The 14675-nt window shown below is 33.2% G+C and overlaps 2 protein-coding genes across 5 annotated transcripts in view; one reads left to right on the top strand and one right to left on the bottom strand.

Annotated features, from left to right (window-relative positions):
• rg (A kinase anchor protein rugose) overlaps positions 1-14675 on the top strand; it is a 402779-nt gene that overhangs the window by 367844 nt on the left and 20260 nt on the right. The gene's annotated exons all lie outside the window — the stretch shown is intronic.
• LOC149896973 (trehalose transporter 1-like protein) overlaps positions 1-14675 on the bottom strand; it is a 39511-nt gene that overhangs the window by 19985 nt on the left and 4851 nt on the right. The gene's annotated exons all lie outside the window — the stretch shown is intronic.

Below are 14675 nucleotides of genomic sequence, written 5' to 3'. Positions count from 1 at the left end.
CGCTACGCGGCCTCTACGTGAGAGTATTAGCTCGTACGAGATGTATCGTCCACTACCAAAACTATAATTAACATACACTTACATTTTCTATTTGTCTCGATAAAACGACAGACTCGACTACGTGAGTGTTGAATGTCGAACGTGGTTGAAGATCCGATGTCCATCCATATACTGCTGGCACTCCATGGGACACTTCGAATGGGATAATTATTTTTATTTCGTCATGTCGATATATTCTTCATTACGATATTCAAGTGTACAAGTTGAGAAATATCGTAACGAAGTAAAACAACCCTGTAGCGCTCATCTTAGAGCACCTAAGTGAGTTTGCTCTACCACTCTATCTTTTAAGAATTTTTAGGAAATTTATTGAGAAAGTAATACGCGAGGCTAAGTTAAAATTCACTACGTGCTTCCAATATTTAATATTATGTACAGTAAAAATAAAACATCGTCAAAAATAATTGTAAAGGGCAGTAAAAAGTACCAAAAGCTAAAACATGCCATTATTAATTAAGAATCTAGTTGTTTTTATCTGGGAAAATAATGTATCAGCTACTTTCCGATGACAACACTTTTTTGCCTTCCTTGAAAAATTAAGCATAATCTATAGATGACCCTACAGTTTATACCTACGTAAAATGTAAATTTGACAATGATGTTCGTCGTTATCGATAGTGTAATAGCGGTAATTCTGCAAATTGCACCGAAGGACGCCCGCGACCTGCGCTTGTTTTGTCGCCGGCCCTCTCTCACTCCACGTGGCAGAAAGAGACGCAAGCTCGGCGCTATCAGATACTATTAAATACGAACAAGTCGTGTGAATGACACTTATTCAGTAGGCAATATATACAAACAATCTCGAAATTTCCTCCAGTTCTAAGGCAGGTTTTACTAGAACATTATAGAAGTCCCCGGCAGCCTCGCGCCCGTACAACCTCCCGCGTGTGCGAGTGTGTGCGTAAGCGACCGCTCCGAGTTTTCTTTCTAAGATCTTAATTGGCTTTTTCCCCTCTAGTTCCAAGCTGTCCCTAATGAATCTCAATCCTTATATGGCCAATTCCGTTTGCTTTAACATTTATAATTAATTGTTGGATACATTTTAACGATTCCATAAAAATTGGGAATTCGTGTATTATTGCAAAACATGAGTTATACATATTGAGACGATAGCATTTGTCTCGTCGATATTTACATGACACTACTTTCCCTCGAAATGAATTCTATAAACGTAAATCTATTGAATCATCGCCAACATAAAATAAAGTAAAGCTTTATTAACCAGTATTATGATTGACACGCGTGATAATTAGATATGTAAGAAACAAGGCAATAAACGTTAATAGCGGTTTAATCGCTCAGATGTATTGTATAACAGTAATCAGTGATTATAATATATTGATGCTGTGCAAACAAGATCAGTGTTGAGACTCGCGACGTCACTCGATACATATAAAATAATACTATACAATTTGCGCATATTGTGGGTAATAATTACATGAAAAGCCAGTTTCAGAACTTGCTGTTAATTCTTCTGATATTCAACATTTTTTACGTATATTTTCATAGCTAATTTTGTCATTACGATTGCAAGATAAGCTAAACAGAACATAATATACAGAAGTTGTGAAAAAGGCGATAATTTGTACAACTTTTTATAAATCTTTCATTTATAACGTGATTATATTCACATAGACGAGTCTATGAACCAATTGTTTTGAAATGAATCATCGAATGTAATCTGCACTTTCATAATAATAAATATAATTCGCAATAATTAATGAATGACTACTGGGTATGTAATATAATAATTAATAACATTCAATTAATTAAGTGACGGTAATGCCCAGACGTTGGATATCAATGTAACAAATAACTATTAACCGCAAATTTGTTTATTGTTGACTAGCTGTGCCGCGCAGTTTCACCCGCGTGGCCCCACGCCTGTTAGTCTTAGCGTGATGATACATATATAGCCTATAGCCTTCCTCGATAAATGGGCTATCTAACACCGAACGAATTTTTCAAATCGGACCAGTAATTCCCGTGATTAGTGCGTTCAAACAAACAAACTCTTTAGCTTTATAATATTAAGTATAGATAACATAAATAGGTATTTTTACGGATAATTTTAAATTATGTATTTTCATAATTTGCTATAATGTGATGGTATCTACCTTGACTATTACCATAATGTTCGTAAATAATTATACAAGATACTTCGTTGACATATTCGTTCTGTTGCTAGGATGAACTGCAGTGAACGCTAAACGCATAACAGCGTTATCAACAAATAGGAGACATAATTTATAATAATACGTGTTTAATAGATGTTAATAGTGTGGCGGAGATATGATCTATTGCGATCGCCTGATAGCGCTCCGACCACGTTCCTTATCTGATAACGGCTTTGTCAATCTCGAATCACATATTTTCATGTAATCAATGTGCAATAAAATAATTATTCTACTTAATTACTTTCATTAACAAACTATTTATACATAGGTAGAGGTGTTCATTAATTATAAATCGTATATCAATTTTCACTTGATTGGCATTTAATGGCCAATGCGCAATTAAATAACATTTTGTTTATTCTATTTTATGTTGGCCTTAATTCCTTGTAATCGTGTTTACTTTTACTCATAAGTGCATAATATAATATGACACCTTAGGTATAATTTATAGCACGTTATAACTTTAAAGATGGAATAATAACAAGAATAAATTATTGCAAGTCAAACCTGTCGAATTTTCGAGTCGAACATAATGAAAAGCTCGTTGCTATTAACGTAGCTTTTTATACTGCATTGAGGAAGTGATTTGCTCAATAATTATAGCATTAAAAAAATCAGATGTTTTGCGCGAAGTGACAGTAGTACCCACCTCAACGCTTCGCTTATGAGGCGTGCAAAATTAAAAACCAATAGGTACCTAACAGTATCGATATTGACGTCACAGCTATGTCTACTAAAAATAGTTACACATTGTATTGCCTTTCGTGGTACTAGTATCACCAACATTTATTATGATTACTTCAGAGATATTGCACGCCTCATAAGCGAAGCGTTGAGGTGGGTACTACTGTCACTTCGCGCAAAACATCTGATTTTTCAAACTTAAAATGTCTTTATGTATCATACATTGCACTTGTAAGATAATACATACACACACATATTAAGAAAAAACACTATTTTTAACGTTCATGATATTTTTGATGTCATTTTTGTTATTTAAACTAGTTAAAAAACAGTTTAAAAAAGTTCTGTCTTGGACGTCCGTGTGTCTGTATGTGCGGATCCTTTTTCTTGTTAACACGATAGCGACCGAAATACTTTACTAATCGAGTCTTTTTTTTTCTCTTACGCTTGAGTATGCTCAGGAATAGAACCCTTTCATTTTTCAGGGTCTGATTCGATGTGGTTTAATTGTTATTAACCCTAGAACTACAACATCCAAATTTAATTAAATGAACCACAACATGGGTCCTGGGTGACCCCAAAATAAAAAAATGATTACTTACAAAATATTAAACTTTAATAAATTTAAACAATTATTACAAGGTTTTTTGGATATTAATGGAATGTTTAAGGGAAAAAAAATTAGTACAAATCTGAAAATCTAGATACAATAGTGACAAATAGGTAACCTGTGTCGTGCACATATTTTTTTTGGAGCACTTTACACATTTCTCTCTGCCCTTCCTATCTTTGGCTCTAGTGCATAAATAACAGTGGGAACTTGAAGTTGATCGAGCTTGGGCTACCTGAGCACTGTTTTAGTCATCTTCTCCCAAAACATGAAGCATTATCACTTTAAGAAATTGGGGCAAATTTTTGACCTCATCAAGGCAGCGTTTCACGTAGGGCTGTACTAATTGAAGGATTAGGTTTCTTAGAAAGTAGTTCCTTTTCAGTTTACTCCTGCGAATGTTTGCCTTGAGTATTACATAGGAATTTACACCTCCAGCATCAAGCATGCCGTAGAAAAATCTTAGCGGCCACCTTCGTGTTTTTCTTACTGTTGTCTTAGAATGACTTTCTTTTATGGTTTCAGAAAGTCTGTCAATTTGTGCATTGGTATGCATCACAATAATATCCAATATTTAGTCTGGAAAAAATAGCTTCCACGCTTCTAACTCGGTCTTTGCGTCGCGTGCGATACCTTTAGGACCAGGTTGATTTATAAGTATAACCATTATTGCCCATACAGAAATCAGACAGAAGAACATCAACATCAACTGATCCAGATTCAACATCAAACAAATCATCTTCATCGGAGTGTTCATTTTCTGCAGTTTCAGATCCATCTTCGTCCGAAAAACTGGAGGTTTCACCTTCATATTCCTCAAAAAGTTGCTCAATTTCATTACTTTCAAGGGCTCGTGACGTTGAGGCCATATTGAAAGACTATTCGTGAAATAAACGTGAAATCACACAAAAATAATCACAAAAAAATAGTTTCGATAACCACAACACGGGTCGCGGGCGACCCCAAACTGCTATATCTCCGAACCTAATGGGCGCGGGCACCCCGCCATGCGTCACGGGCCACTGATTACCAATTACGGAAGGTACCTAGATGCACAATGTTGTAGGTGCAAAACTCGCTAAATTAAAATAAAAATACGTGTGCGTGGGGTCACCCATGACCCAATGTTGTGGTTCTAGGGTTAAATAAACAAAAATAATAATTAATAAATATTTATTAAAAAAAAATTATGAGGCGTGCACTTTTGGATTTTCCAAATTTTTTCTCATTTATTTCGCTGGTATTTTGTTGAAGTCGTTGTGTCTCGAAATGATCACAAATATGCGCTTCCTGAACTACTGTTACTTTTATAATAATCGTATTTTATAATAATACATTTTATTGTTATTTGTTTCTCTATAAATATCTAGCCGTATACAGTAACGTAACTGAAGGACAGAAGCGAGTCTCTTAAACTACTTTCAAGAAATGTAAATATAGAACACAGTTTTGACCGAAAAATATTACTTAGGACCCATGAAGCTATTTCATTTTGTAAAACTTTTGTTTTCCACAACTTACTGAATGAATATCAAACATTAATGATTAAACCATGTTTTACAATAACTCGTAGGTAGAAAGAAAAAACAAAAAATATAAATGCAGATAACTTCATTTATAATTATTTAATATAGTTTACAAATTACACACATAATTTTAGACGTATAAAGTGCGTAGGTATATCGTAAACAATAACTTCCTCGTAACAATACGCAAACCGGTGTTATCTTCATAAACAATAACAGAGAACGCAAAAAAATGAATTACAGGAAAGTGTGCAGATTAGTGTACGAATCGAAATAACTACTGGACGATCAGAGGTCCGTAATGACGCACATTAGCTAGAGTTAGGAGATAACAGATATAACAGCGAGCGCCATTGTCGCTCATTGTTGCCATACTAAGTGTACTCTATATCATATTGTACTAGTAAAACTACATGTATACATGTAAAAATTGGTGTACTGCATATTGTAAGTAACGAAATTTGTAAAATAATAAAATCACTTAATAACACTAATTCAGTAGGAACAGATGGAATAAGTACAAAAATATTAAAATCATGCAGTGACCATATTTGCGAACCGTTGTCTTTTCTTGTAAATTTATCGATGGAACAGGGAACTTTTCCACACGCGCTGAAAACATCAGTGATAAAACCATTATTTAAAAAAGACGATCCGAAAGATATTAAGAATTACAGACCGATAGCGTTAATACCAGTGATATCTAAAATATTTGAAAAAGTAATCTTAGAAAGAATTAGAAATTATATTGATAGAAACAAGATCTTATGTAAAGAACAGTTTGGATTTAGGAAAAATAGTTCCACTTCATTAGCATGCTTTGATATGGTGAAAGAAATAATTCAAGCGTTCATCGAAAAAAAACCCGTAAGCGCTATATTTCTAGATATGAGCAAGGCATTTGATTTTGTAGACCATGAATTACTCTTGCTTAAGTTAGATAAATATGGTATAAGAGGAATTGCCAAAGAATGGATTGCTAGTTATTTAAAGGATAGAGATCAGTTTGTGGAAATACAACAAATAGTAAATCAATCAAGAAACGTATATAGATCAGTAAAAAAAACTAATAGATCAGGTGTACCACAAGGAAGTGTGCTCGGCCCGTTTTTATTTCTCTTGTATATTAATGACCTACCGAAATCAGTGAAACACAAATCAGTTTTATTCGCAGACGACACTACCCTAATTGTTAAATGTACTGAAAAGGAAACGTACGAGAGAGATATAAATGAAGCAGTTAAAAATATTGTAAAATGGTTAGAAGACAACAATCTTAAAATTAACTTATTAAAAACAAAAATAATTCAATTTTATACAAAGAATTGCTCCAAAATAAACATAAATATAAAGTGTGATAACCAAGTAATAGAACAAGTAGATCATCATAAATTCTTGGGTGTTTTGTTGGATGAAGGTCTAAAATGGAACAAACATATTGATTACGTTTGTGACAGAATTAATCGTTTCGTTTACGTATTACGGCGTTTAAGAGATACTGTTTCTATGAATGCAGCAATAAATGCTTATCATGCCTACGTTTCCTCTGTACTTTCGTATGGAATCATTCTTTGGGGACAATCTTGTGATGTGCGGAAGGTATTTGTCTCACAAAAAAAATGTATCAGAGCTCTGTGCGGTTTGAACCAAAGAGACAGTTGTAGACCTCTGTTTAGTAAATTACGGATCCTTACTTTAACTTGCATGTACATAAGAGAAGTATGTTTATTTGTAAAATATCACCCGGAATACTTTAAGAAGAAAGGAGAAGTAAATTCGCATATGTTGACAAGATACCAAAACAAATTACATTTCCCAACGTGTAGAATTAACAAAGCTAAAAACAGTGTAATATTTATGGCTATTAAAATATATAATAAAATACCGGACAATTTCAAGGAACTACCAGTAAATTTTTTCAAAAATAAACTGACGAACTGGTTGATGGTGAAACAATTTTATGACATTGAAGAATTTATGACTTTTAAGTAGTGTAAACTGAATTGTGTGTGATAAGTGTGTGATATAATCGTGTTAATCGTAGTGCGTTCGCGTAATTGTGAAAATTGAATTGTAATTAGACTAATCAACTTTCTTTTTCAATATTTGCACACCCAATCAATGGGTAGAATGTATTAGCGACATAATATTGTAATTAAAAACATCTATAATTTGTAACTACATTCTTGCAAATAAATATAATTTGAATTTGAATTTGAATTTGAATTTGAATTTGTAATATATTTTTTGTAGCCAATTGATGTAGTATTTGCAATGGGAGTTTTCCGTTATATTTATTTCAGGCAACCTTCGAGATAAAGAAAAACACAATTTAGTGTCGAATGTTACATTATCAGTAATAGAATTAACCTACATTAAGTTAAGGAGAAAGTTGGCGATGGATTTTGGTATCTACATTGCATATACAATAAATATTTCAGCGGAAAATTTTGTTTTGAGTGTGAGAAGGGAACGCAAGCGCCGTAAATGAAGCGATAGCTTATAAACACGAACTACATTGCTACAGATATAGGTATTAGGACGATCTCGCTTTTAATGCTCACCAAATTGTTTGGCAATCAGCCACTCGTTATGACGTATATGCGCGATTATTTGTTGTCTGTTTACAAACATGCCCGCACGTGACGTCACCAGGACGTCGTCCCGTCGCCGGATCGTTAATAGCAAATTGAACATAATTTCTTTCGCCTTACATAAGCTTCCGCATTTATGCAAAGTTCCATAATTACTGACCTGCCGGCTTAGCTCACGTCGCCGATTATGATGATAATTATTCGAGCCGCAATGGGTATTTCTTTTCAATTTTGGTATTGAGATATCTAATTATTGTGAGGTATAGTTTGACGCATTATTGGTGGATAAATTTTCCTCAAAAAATACCATTTAATGATTGGAAATTTTGCTTGCCCTAAATATTAGCATTCATTGAAGGTGGTTTGCGGTGAGCATTGGCCGTCCTTTGTGCCGCCTGGCGAGACTCACCGGCCTGCCGCCTGACTCAGCACGCACCACATTTTATGTGTTACCATTGTGTATGCGTGAAGATCATTTTGTATCGCACTTACTATTAAATAATGACGCACAATCGCCTATGAAACAAGCCGTGTAGAATAAAGCTACTGAACATAAGAGAACCTACGTATTTTTATTTTTAAGTTTTAATTATGCCAATAATTTATACATAAATTATTGTGATAGGTACCTAATTGCTTTATAATGTTTACAAATTAAAATGACTATCTAATTTCATGTGTTGACCGCGTGTATGTGAGCGACAAGCGACTGCGAGCCTTCGCGCTAACTCTCGGCGAGTTTCCGGGAAACACGAGAACGCAGAAATTATAAATAGATCACTGTAGTATTGAGTTGCTAATATAGTCAGCGGAAATGATATATTTACAACTATTCATTAAGCAGAATTTCATTCTTCCGCGGACTTGCGGTCCATTTAAATCGATCCTTCGGAAGGATTAGTATTATTCTGCGATTTATGATTTAGTTGCGTAGTGGGCGTAGGAACTCTATTATTTAAATGTATCTATTGTTTGCTTGAATGCCTCCGGGTTAACAACCTCTCTTCCGTGTTTTAAAACCAGTCAATTTTGGAACTAGAATCCAATGCGAAAACGCATTGAAATTTATCATTAATAAGAATTTCTTATACAGAACATCTACGTCAAACAAACTTAATAAATTCAAGAAACCGTATTCTTTAGAAATTATGAATAAAAATACGAATTCTTCTAAGGTTGTGACATATTTCTGTGGTTAAATAATTATGAGGAATATCTCGAGCAAGTGGGTTGCTATAACTGTACAAGATAGAAAAACTCGACAGTCGACTGTGATTAGTGCGAATTCATTTGCATTGACTAACAAGGTGACCTACTGAAAAGAGATCTAATTATTCTAGAGTAACTATTCTTTAATTAATTACATTATGTTTTCATTTTTAAAGGCTAACGAAAGAGTGACTCTGAAGCTATTACACACGACGCAAATAATACATAAATATAATGTATGTTACATACAACACTATGTGCAGGTAGACTGCAAATTCTAAGAATATAATATGTTCTAAGAAACAATTTTGTGGCTGAACATTATCATAAAGACAAGGTCCTGTCGCTACGACCAACCGACACACAGAATATATAGAGCAGCAAGTACTGTTTACCTCAAATATATCCTATAATTTTACTGTATATGCAAGGCATGGCTCACTATTTTTTCCAGTAATATGTATTTGTTTATATCCAAAAGCTAGGTATGTACTGGGCTTAAATTGTTCTGCTGCTATAATGGACGACATTTACAAATGACGGACTAACTTCTCATTATAATAGAAGTTTTTCCATGAATTCTGTCTCTTATCGTTTAATACTGAACATTCGATAAGTGAGCACGTTATTGGAATTATAAATGCATTCGTTGCGATGTATTATAGAATTCCATCAAGTTTCCTTATTTCTTTAAATCCCTTTCCCGTGCATGATCTATTTGCTGTACGAGGATGGTTATTTATCAATTAAACAATGTAACATTGTTTCGTTCTCATTGCGATAGTGTTTACATTACTTACGTATGTATTGCACGTGAGTTTCCGCAAACAGAACTCGGTTAAATAATTTGGTTCAATGCCACAATGAAGAGGGCGTTTACACCTTAGGGCCTTGCCAAAATATGGCATTTATTTTCCTTATCTCGACCCTAACTTCGACTTGCATCTTTAGACTTCGGAAAGAGCAATAATTGATTACACTTCATATTTTTGATATCACATCAAAACAAGATTATAAACGTCAATTTGATAGTCGAAATAAGCATATATCTTGATAATCCAGTTTATCTTTATCTTATAGGAAAGTGTGAATAAATATAGGTACGTGATACTTGAGTCCAATAAGTAAACATGAAGTTCACAGATATTTCGGCTACCGGCGCGGCGCTTGTTTTGAATCGAGAAAATTGTTGGTTTTTGGATAATATACGTATCTACGATATAATGTAACGATCTGTACATGTTTGTGGTAGAGAGACCCAATAAATGTCACTTTGTATGCGCGACATCGAGCCACAATTGTATGCACATTACATGCTCAAATCGATCCACTTATCTTGCGTCTGCATCTTATTGCATAAAAAACATGAGGAAAACGACTAAGAATACATTCCAAAATTAGCCTTTGTTATTAATAATTATAAATGGTCATACTTTACGAGCATGCTCTACGAAATGTTACTATCGTAGTTGCATTGTTATCTGCATTGTTTCACTGATTATAAAAATGTATTATGTTGTCCGTCTAATTGTAGGGGTTATACAAAGCTGCTCATTATTCGTGAAAAATGTTGTTTTCACGCCTGTTATTTTTGACTCTATCAAACTTTACTTATTTAAAAATAAGTCTCGTCATTCATTGTCTATGCACTATGTCTTCATACGATTGCATTGTGTGATGAATTGCGGTCGTATTGAGGTTAATCGCTCCGGCACGGACCGGAAGCTGCCAGTTTCCTCTCGGCATACTTGTCGCTGGCTACTTGATTCCATGTAAACATAAACATTACTTTTGCTCGTATATTCATAAATTAATTATCGTACTTTGCGTTCTATTTTCAACAGTATTTCCCTTTACCTTCACAAATATTGTACACAAGTCTGAGTTATCAATTATGTTACTAGTAAATACTCGACTGTCTAGTAGATAACATTTAAAAACATTGCGTAAGATAAGATAGTGGTTATTATAACATTTTGCTCTCTTTCAATTGTCCGATAAGCGCATACAGTATTCAAAATTGTCAGTGAAAAGCTATCGTATAATCCTCTGTTCCCACCGACGGATTACATGATACATCATGGCCATCGCTTATCTATTTCTGATAACATTACCTTTCCCTTTTATTATATGCTCGTCGTTTTCTAAGAAAATTATAACCTTCATATAAAGAATATTCCTTTCAAAAACCATCATTAACAGTTTACGGGTATATTTTTGTGTTGTTTAATGTTTTACTGTTTAATGTTTTACTGTTTAATGTTTTACTGTTTAATGTTTTACTGTTTAATGTTTTACTGTTTAATGGATTAAGCTGGATTAGTATTAAAACTGTAATACATTTTTCAAATCTTACGAAAGATTTGTATCCGGGTGAAGCCAGAGCTAATTAGGGGGCTAAAATTATTATTGATATAGTTTTGTATTTGTCCGGTTATCTCTATTTACAAAAATATAGGTACATTGTGTAATATTAGTTAACCACGAATTTCCAACTGACTGACTTTAAGGTAAACAATTTAATTTTTTCGCGCTACGAGTGTATTCTGCTCATACCTATTTAAAGTCATTTAAAACATTCCGTTATAAATAAAATATAAAACAAAACATATTATTTAAATATTAAATTATTTTTATCATATTATAGTTATTAAACATGAAGAGTAGGTACTTACTAGTTACTACCTTAATATGCTATGGACAATAAACACACTGTATCAATTAAGAAAAAAAAATCTGTGGTCGGTTATTTGTTTAAATAATTGCGCTAATTATATAATTAGCGCAATACATATAACAAATATATTATATTTGTGCTCAGAGGTCGTGTCAAGGGAAGTGTAACGTAAAAGGAGGAAAATGTGTGACCTTTCCCAACACACACACATGCTTTACTTGCTTAGATATACACTTGTGTACCTAATTCATTTCAGTTTCAGATATTTGTTAAAGATTTTATTACTTGCATATTCCTATATAAGATAAATGTTGGCAAATATAAATTAGCGAGTGTGCGGTGCGCGTGGGCCACTCGTCGCGATGGAGCCGCGGCCGCGACGCTCACCTCGGATGCCCGCTTTGGGATTCCACAATAAACTCCAGTCCTAAATCTAATTTATTGAATAACGCTATAATATGTGAGCGCAGTTCCTTAATACATGTGTGAAGGTCGCGTCTCTTCCGCGCATATATCTTTGGGTGAATAGCATGTGAGTGTGTGTGTGTTTCGAAACACCCACTTGTCCATGTGCAAGTTCGGTGCACTCGACGCCTTGGCATTATAAAAGAAAGCAATTTCGTTGTAATTACCATACTTTATATAAAATCAAAGTTTTATGAGTTGTTTTTATTAACAATTTGCTTTAGTTGACATTATTATTAGTTGTTTAACACATAAAGTAAATAATGTTGTGTCATATATTTTGATTTTTGTCATGTTCAAATTTCGTTTACTTCAATATTAATAACATGCTATTCATTGGCATTTAATTAAATTTATTTTGATTTTACTTATTTAGTTTAATTCGTGTTGTTCATGTTGTAAAGAGTGTTTTAATTAAATGCATCATATTATTATGTTGAATTCGCGCTATATTCAAACGACATAATGTACATATATACATATATATGTTATTTAATTTGCAATTTATTGCGTTGACTAATCCAAAACATCAATAAGCGGCTAATTCGACAAAAAGGGAAAGAGGCCTTAGTCGATCTAGCTTTATCTTATGGAGAAAAAAAATTAACAGTAGCTTTATACAGGCACTGACCTGACCCGAACGACCCAAAATGTTATAACACCTTGAATATTACAATATATTTATAAGGCTGTTAACCTCACACCTCGGGCGCACAGAGGTGTAATATTTGTATTACCTACTGCGTGTCGCAATAGCTATAAAATGTAACTCAATCGCTTCAATAAATACTTCCTCAGTATGGCAATTTGGGCACTGGGTCAAGTGCGGGCGTCTCTCCTCACGAGTCACGCTACTATATAGCTTACTCTGTGGTCACTGGGACTACATAAACTGACTGAATTGCTTATTGAAAGTTAATCAAAGAACAACACAATGTGTTTATTGTCTTTAAGCAGATCTTGAAAAAGAAACTTCATGAAAATGTTGTAAAAATATAGAGCTTCATGCACATTAAAAACTTAGGAATGAGAAATTAGATGTTATTTAAATTCAGTTTGTTTCCTTTTCATGCATAATATAATCATCAGCGATTAATTATAATGCTAAATAAGTATGTAGTTGTATGTAGGTGACATTTCCAGGCGTTAATTAAAAGCTGTTTTATCTAGTCAATTTTTTTGTAAGCATTATATTAATTAGAAAATTTCAATGAATCAGAATCTATTAATTTACAATTGCATTTTAATAATGGGAGCAACTAGGTATATATATTGAACTTGAGTTCATCTGCGAATAATATGTTTCCTTAAATAGAACAACTTGACAACACTTCTAATTATTATTTTATACAACAAACTCGTTGTAATAATCTTTAATATTACGATAGAGCACCTTAACGTTGGAAAATCTCACAGAAACAGCAATGATACATTTAGCAATTAATTTTCATTCTAATTATTAATTTAATAAAAATTGCATGCCTTATACTGAATTAATGCAATGGCGTAAACCAATACAAACTCAAACTCAAACTCAAACTCAAACTCAAACTCAAACATTTATTCATTCAATTAGACTTCTTATAGAAGCGCTTTTGAAACGTCATTACATATTTTAAAATTTACCACCGATTCGGAAAGCAGAAGTACATTAGAATTTACTGAGTAAGTAAAGGATTAGTCACACTCGCTTTACCGATATTTATTTAATGATAACACGGTGCGTGTGTGGTCGCCGTTACGTCAAAATTCCGTTCATTTATTATTTTTTATTATCGTTTATTTAATTGAATATACTATGTATGGACGCAGTATGTTTCATACTTATGTTAAAAGAAAACAAGAACATACAACTTTTAAGTCACAAGTCAAAACATCGGGCAAAATCAATGTATCAATAGATGTAATCAATAGATTACGATTATGTTTTATGCAAAAGTGATATAAGTACTACACATTGTGGTAATTCATTTTTGATTAGTTATTGGGTACCTATATTACTTATGCATGACAACTATGACCAGCTCTATAATAATTTTACCATATTGGAGTATTGGACTCATCTCATCCCTCAACTAACACCAAAGCGTTTCATCAAAGCGTATAACATTACCTACATGTTAACGTTGCAAAGATCTCTTCATTTGTAGTTTCTAGAAGTCACTGGTCAACACGAAGACAGATAAATGCATCGATCGATCTCTATAATTTATGTGTTCGCAGCTAATAGCCGAACGAAATTATGATATTACAGGCGAAGTAGTTATTTGCAAACCGGTCTCCGATACTGTTATAATTGACGCAATGGAGCCGTAAATAATGTAAATGCTATCGCTGTATTGTGTCGCTCTTGTATATAAATTAAATTATACTTTTTATATTATTTCCAAACAATATAAAGTAAATTATGAACTACAGCAAACTTACTATACGTTTTATGTATAAATTACCTCTGAAATTATAATATGATATGTAGAATGAAGTATGAACTCGACCCAGAAATACTTAACTCTCCTAAAAGAAAATTGAGTTACAAATTTTCTACGTGTAAGATTAATTAAAGTTTGATGTGATGCTTCAGCACCACACTAGTCAAATATCTAAGCAATCCTTATTTTTTAGAATAAAGTATTGTGTCTTTTATCTTTATAAAAATGTTGTTTTGTATTGTTG

Source organism: Colias eurytheme, chromosome 26, assembly GCF_061535395.1.
Source record: "Colias eurytheme isolate Ceu_HAF_F1 chromosome 26, ilColEury1 Martin Lab GWU primary, whole genome shotgun sequence".
Taxonomy (NCBI): domain Eukaryota; kingdom Metazoa; phylum Arthropoda; class Insecta; order Lepidoptera; family Pieridae; genus Colias; species Colias eurytheme.
This window is presented reverse-complemented; position numbering and strand designations above follow the sequence as displayed.